General features: G+C 38.9%; 1 protein-coding gene across 1 annotated transcript in view; it reads right to left on the bottom strand.

The window, feature by feature from the left end:
* LOC143648798 (uncharacterized) overlaps positions 1-11796 on the bottom strand; it is a 303168-nt gene extending 291372 nt beyond the window's left edge. The window contains exons 1-2 of the transcript XR_013158774.1: positions 11685-11796; positions 6800-6953 (exon numbers count right to left, since the gene is read on the bottom strand). The gene's annotated coding sequence lies outside the window, so the exon portion shown is untranslated. The remainder of the gene's footprint in view (positions 1-6799; positions 6954-11684) is intronic.
* Between the last annotated feature and the right edge of the window lie 464 nt (positions 11797-12260).

The raw sequence follows: 12260 nt of genomic DNA, 5'->3' as shown, positions 1-12260 counted from the left end.
TCCCCTCTCTACCTTCCTTCACTTGGTTTTATCTCTCTCCAAAATGCCTTTGGGTGTTTCTTTTCCAACTGAAACTTATAGGAGAGATGTATTCTCTATAATATAGAGAATATATAATATAGAAGAATATATCTCTCCTATAAGGAAGAGGAAAGACCAAGGCACAAAGCCACTTTACAACTCCAATATGGGGGACTGAGGCCTGGAAATAAAGATAACTGTAGGGTAGATGTCATATAAATATAGCACTTTTTTTGTTTTGTCACCATGGATCAAAAACCTTTGAAAGTATTGATATTGGCAGGCAGTAGCTACAGCAAGCAGAAATCCGGCAGATTAGTGGAACCTTAGCCCTTACATAGAAGGCAACAGCAGCAGCAAGGGGACACAAAGTCACAAACTGAGACCTAAGAGACAGATTAGGTCTTCTACTCTTTTTTTTTTTTTTAATTTTTTTATTAATCAAAAAAAAGAAAAGAAATTAACACAACATTTAGAAATCATTCCATTCTACAAATGCACTCAGTAATTCTTAGTATCATCACATAGATGTATGATCATCATTTCTTAGTACATTTGCATCGATTTAGGAAAAGAACTAGCAAAACAGCAGAAAAAAATATAGAATGTTAATATAGAGAAGAGAATTAAAATAATAATACTAATAATATATATATATATATATAAAGGAAAAAGAAAAAAACAAAAACAAAAGATACAAACACACAAACAAACAAACAAAAAACCATATTTCAGGTGCAGCTTCATTCAGTGTTCCAACATAGTTACATTACACTTAGGTATTATTGTGCTGTCCATTTTTGAGTTTTTGTATCTAGTCCTGTTGCACAGTCTGTATCCCTTCAGCTCCAATTACCCATTATCTTACCCTGTTTCTAACTCCTGCTGGTCTCTGTTACCAATGATATATTCCAAGCTGATTCTCAAATGTCGGTTCACATCAGTGGGACCTTACAGTATTTGTCCTTTAGTTTTGGGCTAGACTCACTCAGCATAATGTTCTCTAGGTCCATCCATGTTATTACATGCTTCATAAGTTTAGTCTGTCTTAAAGCTGCATAATATTCCATCGTAGGTATACGCCACAGTTTGTTTAGCCACTCGTCTGTTGATGAACATTTTGGCTGTTTCCATCTCTTTGCAATTGTAGATAATGCTGCTATAAACACTGGTGTGCAAATGTCCGTCTGTGTCTTTGCCCTTAAGTCCCTTGAGTAGATACTTAGCAGTGGTATTGCTGGGTCGTAATCCATTCTGCCATTCTATGTCTTTTGATTGGGAAATACAGTTCATTAACTTTTAGTATTATTACTGTTTGGATAATATTTTCCTCTACCATTTTGGCTTTTGTATTATATATATCATATCTGATTTTCCTTCTTTCTACACTTTACTCCATACCTCTCTCTTCTGTCTTTTCGTATCTGACTCTAGTGCTCCCTTTAGTATTTCTTGCAGAGCTGGTCTCTTGGTCACAAATTCTCTCAGTGACTTTTTGTCTATAAATGTTTTAATTTCTCCTTCATTTTTGAAGGACAATTTTGCTGGATATAGGAGTCTTGGTTGGCAGTTTTTCTCTTTTAGTAATTTAAATATATCATCCCACTGTCTTCTAGCTTCCATGGTTTCTGCTGAGAAATCTACACATAGTCTTATTGGGTTTCCCTTGTATGTGATGGATTGTTTTTCTCTTGCTGCTTTCAAGATCCTCTCTTTCTCTTTGACCTCTGACATTCTAACTAGTAAGTGTCTTGGAGAACGCCTATTTGGGTCTATTTTCTTTGGGGTGCGCTGCACTTCTTGGATCTGTAAATTTAGGTCTTTCATAAGAGTTGGGAAATTTTCAGTGATAATTTCTTCCATTAGGTTTTCTCCTCCTTTTCCCTTCTCTTCTCCTTCTGGGACACCCACAACACGTATATTTGTGCGCTTTATATTGTCATTCAGTTCCCTGATCCCCTGCTCAAGTTTTTCCATTCTTTTCCCTATAGTTCTGTTTCTTTTTGGAATTCAGATGTTCCATCCTCCAGTTCACTAATTGTAGCTTCTGCCTCTTTAGATCTACCATTGTAGGTATCCATTGTTTTTTCCATTTTTTCTTCTTTGTCCTTCACTCCCATAAGTTCTGTGATTTGTTTTTTCAGATTTTCTATTTCTTCTTTTTGTTCAGCCCATGTCTTCTTCATGTCCTCCCTCAATTTATTGATTTGGTTTTTGAAGAATATTTCCATTTCTGTTCGTATATTCAGCATTAGTTGTCTCAGCTCCTGTATCTCATTTGAACTATTGGTTTGTTCCTTTGACTGGGCCATATCTTCAATTTTCCGAGCGTCATCCATTATTTTCTGCTGGTGTCTGGGCATTTGATCAGATTTCCCTGGGTGTGTTACACAGCTGGTTGAAAGCTTTTTCTGTGAAATCTCTGGGCTCTGTTTTTCTTTTCCTGCCCAGTAGGTGGCGCTCGTGGCGCTCGTCTGTCTGCAGGGCAGTCGGCCGGGAAACCGCGCGTGGAGGTGGGGGTCACTGGCCGCCGCGGCTTGGGAGAGTGCCGGTCCTAATTGCCCAGCTGGCCCGAAACGCCAAGCGTGACGGGAGGGCCCCGCTATCCAACGTTCCCAGTCAGACCGGGGAGCCAGGTGCGTGGAGGGGACCCCAGTCGCCAGCCGCCCCGGCCGGGAAAACGCGCGCCCCTCGGGTAGCTCACCGCAGCAGATTCTCCCTGCCCGTTCAGCTGTTCCAGAATGGGGTACGCTGTCTTTTTGGTCTCTGTCGTGACTCCGGGAGCTGTTTCGTATTGTTTCTGTTTCTTTAGTTGCTTTTCTGGAGGAGGAACTAAGACCCGCGCGTCTTACTAAGCCGCCATCTTCTCCGGAAGTCAGGTCTTCTACTCTTGTAGAGTACTAGCAGGAACCCTCTCTTACCCTGACCATACTTTTTTAAATTTTAGCGTGTGAAATAGTTCTTACTGGATGTATCTTCCCTCCTTGGAACCTAGGATAGGAGGGGGAAAAAAAACCAAAGGATTTTACTGCAGAAATAAGGAAAGAATGATTCACTTTTTTTGAGAGATTAATTTGGGGTTTGAGGGGATGAATTGATAATGAAGGAGGTTTGTAAAAAATTGTATTGAGTCGCCTTTTTTTTGTGTGTGGGTGGGGGGAGGCATGGGCAGGCTTCAGGAATCGAACCTGGGTGTCTGGCAGAGTAGCAGCATATTTTTGATGTTTTATTTTTAGCACAATTATTTTGAACTGTTATATGCCAAGTACAATCTGTCTGACAAACTTAGAAAAAGGTAACTGTATTTATTCACCTACAGGATCTAATTGTACCCATTCCTTTTCATTTCAGTGATGATGTTGTTTTCAATATTAGATATTCTGACTGAGTGTTTGTGAAATATGCCTATTCTTTCATTATGATTTCTATTATTTTATCTCTTTAACCTCGTTAAATGTCTTTATTTTATCTTCTCTTTCAGATAATTATATTTTGTCCAGTTTTTGAGTTCCTAATTCTTCTGCTTACATTAGCTGACTCTCACAAAGGGTGATTTATTTCTTCATATGGTTTTCTGCTTTGGTAGGTGCTTTTGTTTATAGGGGTCTCTTATGCCCTGAGTTGTAAGAGAGTCTCTTCAGAGCAGTTATACATTTGCTTCTGCCAGGGTTTGGGCTCTTAATGATCCTGGAGTATTTTGAGATGACAGTTTCTCAGCTCGTGGGTTCCTGATTTATGCAGATATTTTAAATTTAGATCCATTGCAGGCCTGGAGTTTTTATTTCTCACTGGTACATTTGGTCTATCCCCAAAGCCCCAGGTAGAAGTTTTCTATTTCCAGTGGCTGACAGTTCTTTCAGGGTCAGGTTTTACCTGAGGGCCTACTTCCAGCTCCTCACAGCCTTATTCTCCAGCACTAAACCCTCAGCCACTGGCCCCTGAGGCCTGTAACCAAGTGTGAAATGCTGGAGGGCTGCTCTGCTCTTCTACTTTTCAGTTTGTTTCTGGCACTGGGAATTTCCCTTTCTTTTGTTTTGTTTCTGAGCTTGTATATGGTTTATAGTATTGGTTTGTTATGTTTTATCCACTATTTCTTTAAGTTTATAAAATGAAGCTCAGTAGAACCTGTTGGAGGAGGTCTTCTCTTTTAATTTTCATGAGGAACATCAGTCATCTTTGTTTTGTTCCTACCAGAACCTTTCAGACTCTCACATTCCATATTCAATATAGCTTTTCCTGAATAATAGTGATTCCTCCTCTATAGAAGTCCAGCTTATTTGTACTTTCGTGTTTGTCTTTTCAGTTTTCCTAGCTATTTTTTACTTTTATCCCTTCCATGTTGGTTTATAATCAGAGTTGCCTCTTGCCTCTCTGTGCTTTGCCACCCCCCTTCCTTCAAGGGGACAGTTATTGGCTCCTCTTCCTCAGGTGTTATTCTCATTTCACTGTTTTCCATTCACGTTGGTCCCTTATTACTTTTAAAAAAATTTTATTAATAAAACCAATCAACATACAATATGAACATTCTTTTTATCACAGAATTATATATTCATCATCATGATCATTTCTTAGAACATTTGCATCAATTCCAAAAGCCTTATTACTTTTTACTTCAAATCCATAGAAATCTGCCTGTTCCTTGTCCATTTGGTTCCCTTCCTACCACCAAACTCAGTTCTAACTACGTGCAAATAGACTTGGGCTCTGTGTTCTTAGAGAGAAGAGCTCTAGCTATTAAATTGTGTCACAGGCATCTACAGTCACAAGTGTTTCCTCTTCCACTTCCGACTTGAATTCCTACTTCAGTAGGCCTTATTAGCCACTGGTCTTTGCCCTCTCTAAAATTCTACATGATATATATGTTTCTAAATCTAAATATGATGATATCTATTCCTTCTATCCAAACCTTTGGTGAAAATTGCCTACAGAATTAATTCTAATCTCTTTAAGGCAGCATGTCTGTCCTTCCATAATGTCTTCTCAACCTACTTTCTCAGACTCATCTACTGCTGTTTGTTCTTTAAATGTTACCATACCTTTTTGTTTCACTTCTGTAAACCAAGCACCAACCAATGACAAAAAGAAAGTACTCGGTAACTTTGTTAATGGATGGATGAATAAATAAATGAATGTTAGTGTTTATAGAATGTCTACATTATGCCAAGGTGCTGGGATGCTAAGATGGTTCTGTACTCAGAGACATGTATAGAGGCAGAAACCAGAGCAAGAGATGAAGTGAAGGGCATTTTGAATAGAGTAGACTGCACAAGCAAGGGCATAGAATATAAACATAAAATGGAAGCAATATATAGCAAAATTTAGTATGGGACATCCAAGAAGCCAGATTATGGGGTATTTTATGTGCCATCTTAAAGAACTTTTTTTCATTCCTGAAACATCATGTCCTCTTCCATATCTCTTTGCTTTTGCTCATGCTGAAAACTTTCCCTGAAATGCTCATTCTCTCTTCACACACAGACACACACGTGTATTTATTTATTTGATCATTCCTGGAAGAATTATTTGTATCCTTTTCTATAAAACCTTAAATTTTATCCAAAAATTTCTTCTCACCTATATTCCGCCTTTGTGATATGCTTCAGTGCCTAGCACATAGTAAACAGTTACAGATTGGTTGAACATAAGGGGTTTAATTTGCTGCTTTCTGAACAAGGTAAAGAGAAATAATAGAGTAAAAGAAGAAACAAGACTTGAAAAAATACTAAATTTGAAGTGCACAATATATTCCACAAAATATTCAATATTTTAAGGTTCAGTAAGTTAATGGTAGTGATTATTTCTCATTGACTTAACATCCAAGACTTTGTACCTGCTAGAAATTAGATTATGTGCTATCTGTGTAACACCACCAATGACCACCATGACATACGGCTGAGAAATCTGCCTTGGAGTACACTTTCTAGCTTTATGCTCCAAAGGACTTTCACAACACCATAGGCTTCACCCCCTGGTTCTACATTTTTTGCCCTATAAAATACAATCAACTTTCTGCCACATTATGGGAATGACTTCAGCTTCAGATTGAAACAATATAATTCAAGTATCACTACTTCCTCTTTGGCTAACCAGGTTTAATTACCCTTCCTTTGGGTCCCACTCTCACATATACAGTCTCCTGCTCACATTACTGTATTTGTTTGTCTGTCTCCTCCACTAGACTATGAGCTCCTTGGTGTCAGTAGATTTGCTTTATTAGGCTCTGCAAATCTAGCACCAAGCCCAGTTCCTGACACAGATTTGTGCCCCATATTTCTTAAGTGAATAAGAAACTTAACAAACAAAAGCTGAAATGGTGGCCATTCTTTTCAAACCAGAGAAACACCTGTTCTCTGTTTTCCAAATGAAAACTTGCAAGTGAAAGTTGATTGTTTTACTTTTGTTAGTTACCCCTTGTTTAAATTTCTAGGTAATTAGTTGCATCCTCCATTAAATATTAACATGCATAGACACACAGGAATTGTCTTAATCACTATCTCCCCTCCATTTCCCGTTCTAGCACTATTTGGCAACATTGACTTCCACTTCACCTCTTTTCTGCTTTGGTTGGGTGGTCAACAGGAATTGATAGGCCTGTGTTTATTAGCTTTTGGTCTCTACTCTCCCAGTACTCCTATCTCCCCAATCCCTATTCCTATCCATAAGAATATTGCCTCACCCTTTGGTCCCCAAAGGACCTCACATGTAATGGAATGACATCAGTACATTTGAGAGCTTGGGTATTTTATCTTAAAAACACCATATTTTATAGGACATTCACTGTGGAGTTCAGGTGGGGTGTCAGCAATTCAAGCCTGGTTCTCCCTCAGTGTGTGATGAAGATCATGTGAGTAGGTCTTTCTTGCCATTTCTAGGTCCTCTCTCCCAATCTTCTATGTGATTGAAAAACTTCTTGAAAAACACTTCATTTACGTCTGTAAGTACAAGCAGTAATGTATAAGCATTGCATGGTCTAGAAACATAAAGTACTTAGGAAAGAAACAGTCTATTACTTCCTACAATAACGTCAGTATGTTACAATATTGGGAAAGCAGTTCAGTCCCTTGGTGGTAATGTCCAGAATCTTTATTTTTCAGCAGAGGATCATTGCTCTACCTTTGCATAAATTTAAGTATCCATTCAGTCCTTCACACTCAAGAACTATGTTTGCAACTTTTCAATAAGCTTTTCTCATGTCTGCTCTTCAAGGATTTAAAATAAACTTTTACTTCAGATTTAGCTTGTCATCTTATTTATGAGGATTATTATTAATATGTAATGTATTGCTTAAAATATAGATATATACATGTGTGATGCCAAGCACTTCCCAAAGTTACTTCATGAAATACAACAATTCTTGCTATTATCTCCATTTTATAGATGAAGAAGCTGGGGTTGGGAGCTAGGCTTTGATCAGAGTGTACTAAAATCCATCTATTCATTCAATGAATATTTGAGTGCTTACAATATCAGTGGACACCACAACAAAAATTTAGCCTCTGTGAAGTTTAATACTGTAGTGGATAACAGTTCTTGTTTTACTGATTATAAAGCATAGCTTTTTGGAGCAATATTACATTGCCCTACAGGTAGCTTTCAGTCTTAAGTCCTTGAATAAGTCTTCCTTCCCTGTGAGTCCTGAAACCTCAAGTCAATGGAACCCAGATGGCCTATTTCACCAAAGGTTCTGGAATTCCCAATCAAGTTTGGATTTACAGCGGGGACTCAAGTTTAGGTCAATAAAGTAAAATCTGAACCAACTTTAGACATTGCTCACTGGGAGTAATTCTTAGTGCAGAAGCAGTGCCCCATTAGAGATAAATGCTAGAAAAGGCTGAAAGGTAGATTTGTAAGTGTTGATAAAAAACATATTAGATTTAATGTAGGTAGAAGTGCTGAGCAGGAGTAGCAGGAGGAAATGTTCTCAGTAGTTATGGTTGGTGGCATCTTCCTTTTATATAAAGAAATGTTGCCAGCATTTCTGCATGGAAAACTAATTAGAAGTCATTTTCATTTTGTGTATTTTTTATGAGTTCATGGGGTCTAGGAGTGTAATAACCTGTTGAGAATTTCTCTGAAAATGGCAATCAAATTAGTCTTATTCATGAACCTCATAAATAAGCTATAATTCAGCATTTTATGTTTAGGAAAAATAAAACTGGGATCTTGCTGTTTAAGAAGATAAGGGAACTTAATGGAACACCAGAGGATTAACAGCAGATTTATGACAGAGATACCTCCTAATTGGAAGCTTAATTGTGATTTAAATTACCGGTCAACTGTGCATGTGTTTCTTTTTAGGAGAAATCTGTGGGGAGATAGAGATTGGTTGTTTAAAGAGGAAATAAAGCAAATGAGAAAGCAGTTTACATATTCTATTTTTCTCCTAAAATTTCAATCTGCTTTAAGTCAAATGGCTCCTGAGTTCCTGAGGATAGCTGTTGTGAAATTTCCATGTTTTATTTTCCTGTGCTCTCTCTCTGTTCCAGGGCAGTTATTTTACTTGACAGTAATAAAAAGACTTAGGCAACATATCTGCCAGCAAATTAATACAGAAACCAGAGATAAGGCATTTTCAACCTTGCTGGAATTGGGACATCCTATCATTTTAGGCTGACTCTTAAAATCAGCAAGGTCTGCAGATGGAAAGGTCCTTGAAGAATTAAAGCCATTCAGTTTGCAAATAGGGAAATTAAGACTTCTAGTGATTTTCCTAAATGTACTCTTTATCTCAAGTAATTTACAGTCTAATGAAGACCATAATTTGGCCACAAATAATAGTGATTCATATATAAAGTAATTACTTCCCCTACAAAACAATAATTAAACAGATAACCAAAGATTGGCTGTGGAGGGAGGATTTCCACTTGGAAAGGCCAGTTGGACCACATAGCTCAGACTCTCATTGCCCTTGGAGAAATCTCCCACTAATTAATACCACAATCACATGCAGATTCCAGCCATGGTGGGAATAAAGTTAGGGTGGTGAATGAGGGCAGAAGACCTGAGAAGGAATTGAAATGATCCACTCTCCCATTAAGCCTGTGGAGTAAGACAACCCAATAGGGAGAATTTTAACAATCCTTTTCTAAAGCTTCAGGAATAAAAATGAGAAGAAATTTGAGAGTATGATGCAGAAAGAGAGAAGACTGTGACATATAAGATATGGCATGCACTCTGAGACTCACAGGCTTAGTATCACCTGGAGAAGCCAGTGTCCCCTAGAGTGTCCCTGCATTGACCCCTTAGCCTGTCCCTCCACCATCTTCCATGACTGATTCTCTCTGCCCCAGGTTTGAGGAAGAACCCCACAGTCATCCTCTAGAGGGCCCTTTTGCACACAGGCACATTTACAACACAGTATTGGTGCAAAGTGCAAGGAAAGTCCACAAGAAGGGAAGATCATGATTGGGAACACCATTGTGCTGGTTTGAAATGATGCATGTCCCCTAGAAAAGCCATGCTTTAATCAAAATCCCATTTCATAAAGGTAGAATAATCCCTATTCAATACTGTATGTTTGAAACTGTAATCAAATTATCTCCGTGGAGATGTGATTTAATCAAGAGTGAGTGTTAAGCTCAATTAGGCAGAGGCATGTCTCCACCCATTTGGGTGGGTCTTGATTAGTTTCTGAAGTCCTATAAAAGAGGAAGTATTTTGGAGAATGAAGGAGATTCAGAGAGAGTAGAGATGAATGACATAGCCACGAGAAGCAGAGAGCCCACAAGCCAGTGACCTTTGGAGATGAAGGAAAGAGCCTCCTGGGGAGCTTCATGAAACAAGAAGCCAGGAGAGAAAGCTAGTGGATGACACCTTGCTCGCCATGTACCCTTCTGGCTGAGAGAGAAATTGTGACTTTGTTCACCATGTGCCTTCTCACTTGAGAGAGAAACCCTAAACTTCATCAGTCTTCTTGAACCAAGGTATCTTTCTCTGGATGCCTTTGATTGGACATTTTTATAGCCTTGTTTTAATTGGGACATTTTCTCAGCCTTAGAACTGTAAACTAGCCACTTATTAAATTCCCCTTTTGAAAAGCCATTCCATTCTTGATATAGCTGCATTCCAGCAGCTAGCAAACTAGAACAGCTGTCAAGAGAAATTTTCTAGAAGTGATGTTGTTTGAGCTGAATCCTTAAGTCTCAGTACACTTTTGACAACTGGAGATAGAGAATCAGCTGTACTAGTGGAAAGATCATTGTGGACAAAAACTCAGGCTAAATGGTTTAGATAGGGGGCAACCTGGTGGCAGGCTTCCAATAACTTTATTAAAATTGCATAATCCTGTAGTGGTGGATGCTGTGTTGTACCACACAGAAGCTCCCTTCAGGACAGAGGCACAAGTTTCTCCAGCTGCCTAGAGTGTTGGCTGCAGGGGCTCATGGCTGTGACCCTCCACCGCCCAACTGAAGGTTATGCTTCTCTCCTGTGGCTGCCCATTGCCAAAGATTGGTTGATAAAGGAATGCAAAAACCAGTTCCTTTGCATCAACCAGGACAACAACTCTAGAAGGCTATTTAATCAGCTCCCCACACTATCAGCTGAGGCCTTTGTTGTAACCACATCACAGTTGAGCTTCTCCCTCTGGCCAGCTTTGTTTTTGGCATTCCACTACAGGTGTTCTTCTAGATGGCACTCCCAGTAAAGGTTCTTCATGCAAATCCCTGTCTCAGAGCCTGTTTTCTGGGGAACCCATTTAAGACAATTCCAGATATAAGTTGAGCACTATAGACTATTTTAACCTAAAGCTAAACATGGATCTTGGAAAGCCTGAAAAATATCAAATAATTCAGTCACTAGATGAACTGCAGGCTGTGTGTCTATGGTAACAATTTGGCATCTCAGTTAAGTGCCAAATTGTTAAAGTAATTTATATTCTGCTGACAAAGATTTGGAAAGGAGAGGAATTATACCTAAGCTGTGATTCTTCTGCTTTCCAATTTTGCCAAACCCATCAATCAACACTGGCCACTACGAGTTAGGGGTTGTAACAAGTAGGCTATATCAGAAAGTTATGCTATAAGAAATGTATTAGTTAGGGTTCTCTAGAGAAACAGAATCAACAGGGAACACTCATAAATATAAAATTTATATAAGTGTCTCATGTGACTGCGGGCTGTGAAGCAGACATTCCAAGGAGGGTCTGGACAAACTTCACAGGAGAGGCTCACCTGCCTCTCTGAATCCACCTTAAAAGGCTTCCAGTGATTAGACTGAGCATCACTCATTGCAGAAGACATACCTCTTGACTAATTACAAATAGAATCAGCTGTGGATGCAGCTGATGTGATCATGATCTAATTCAATGAAATGTCCTCGTTCCAACAAATAGGCCCGCACTTGCCCAACCAGACAAACAGGTACCACCACTTGGCCAAGTTGACACATGAAGCTGACCATGACAAGAAGAAAACAGGGCAAAAACACATCTTAAGGGCTTAACTGAAACAAAGGTTTTTTTGTGATTCATGCAACATATCCATTACAGGTCAGTAGGGAGAGAGGGTATTTCTACTCATCATCGTCACCAAGGAAGCCAGGCAAATGGAGCAGTCACTACTTGGAGCCTTGCAGATGACTGCCAGGAGGTCTGGGAGGTTCCAGAATCAGAACTTAAAAGGATCCACCCAAAGAGACACATGCCACTCACACTCACAACTCACCACAACTATGTGCCATGGGGACTCAGGAAGTGCAATCCCAAAATGAGCCTGGAAGAGGGCAGGAGCTAAAATATTTGGCGGATGAAACTAATGAAGACTAGGGGAAAATCCTGTAACCTAGAAAATAAAAATAATAGGAATTTTAAAATCAGGTGAAATTAGTAGTTTAATTCTCAATTTTCAGTTAAAAAAAAGGAGCTCAGTAGTAAATAATCACTGACCCTTTACTAAACAGTTTCAAAACTTATTTTCACTGTTTGGATTTTATCTTTGCCTATTTTATAAGCATGCATTTGGTAACTTCTATTTAAAAAGTGCTGTGATGATTATTCTTGTGTCACAAATATGAAGAATCTCTGGACTCCTTCTTTAAAGAAGTTTGCATCTTGTTAGAGAGACAGGTTATAAGTATACAGGGGGAGAGAAGAAAGAGAAGAGGGAACAGAGGCAATGTGTTGTAAGTGAAGAAGAGGAAATTGTCTAGTGCTAAGCTTCCATGCTTGAAGCTGGAGAGAACAAAGGTTCAGTGCCTTGTAAAACAGGCTTGGAAAAGCCCTTCTGATCTGAGCTCTTCAA

The sequence above is a fragment of the Tamandua tetradactyla genome, chromosome 10, assembly GCF_023851605.1.
Source record: "Tamandua tetradactyla isolate mTamTet1 chromosome 10, mTamTet1.pri, whole genome shotgun sequence".
NCBI classification, from domain to species: domain Eukaryota; kingdom Metazoa; phylum Chordata; class Mammalia; order Pilosa; family Myrmecophagidae; genus Tamandua; species Tamandua tetradactyla.
Note: the sequence above shows the minus strand (reverse complement) of the source record. Positions and strands in the feature narration are given on the sequence as shown.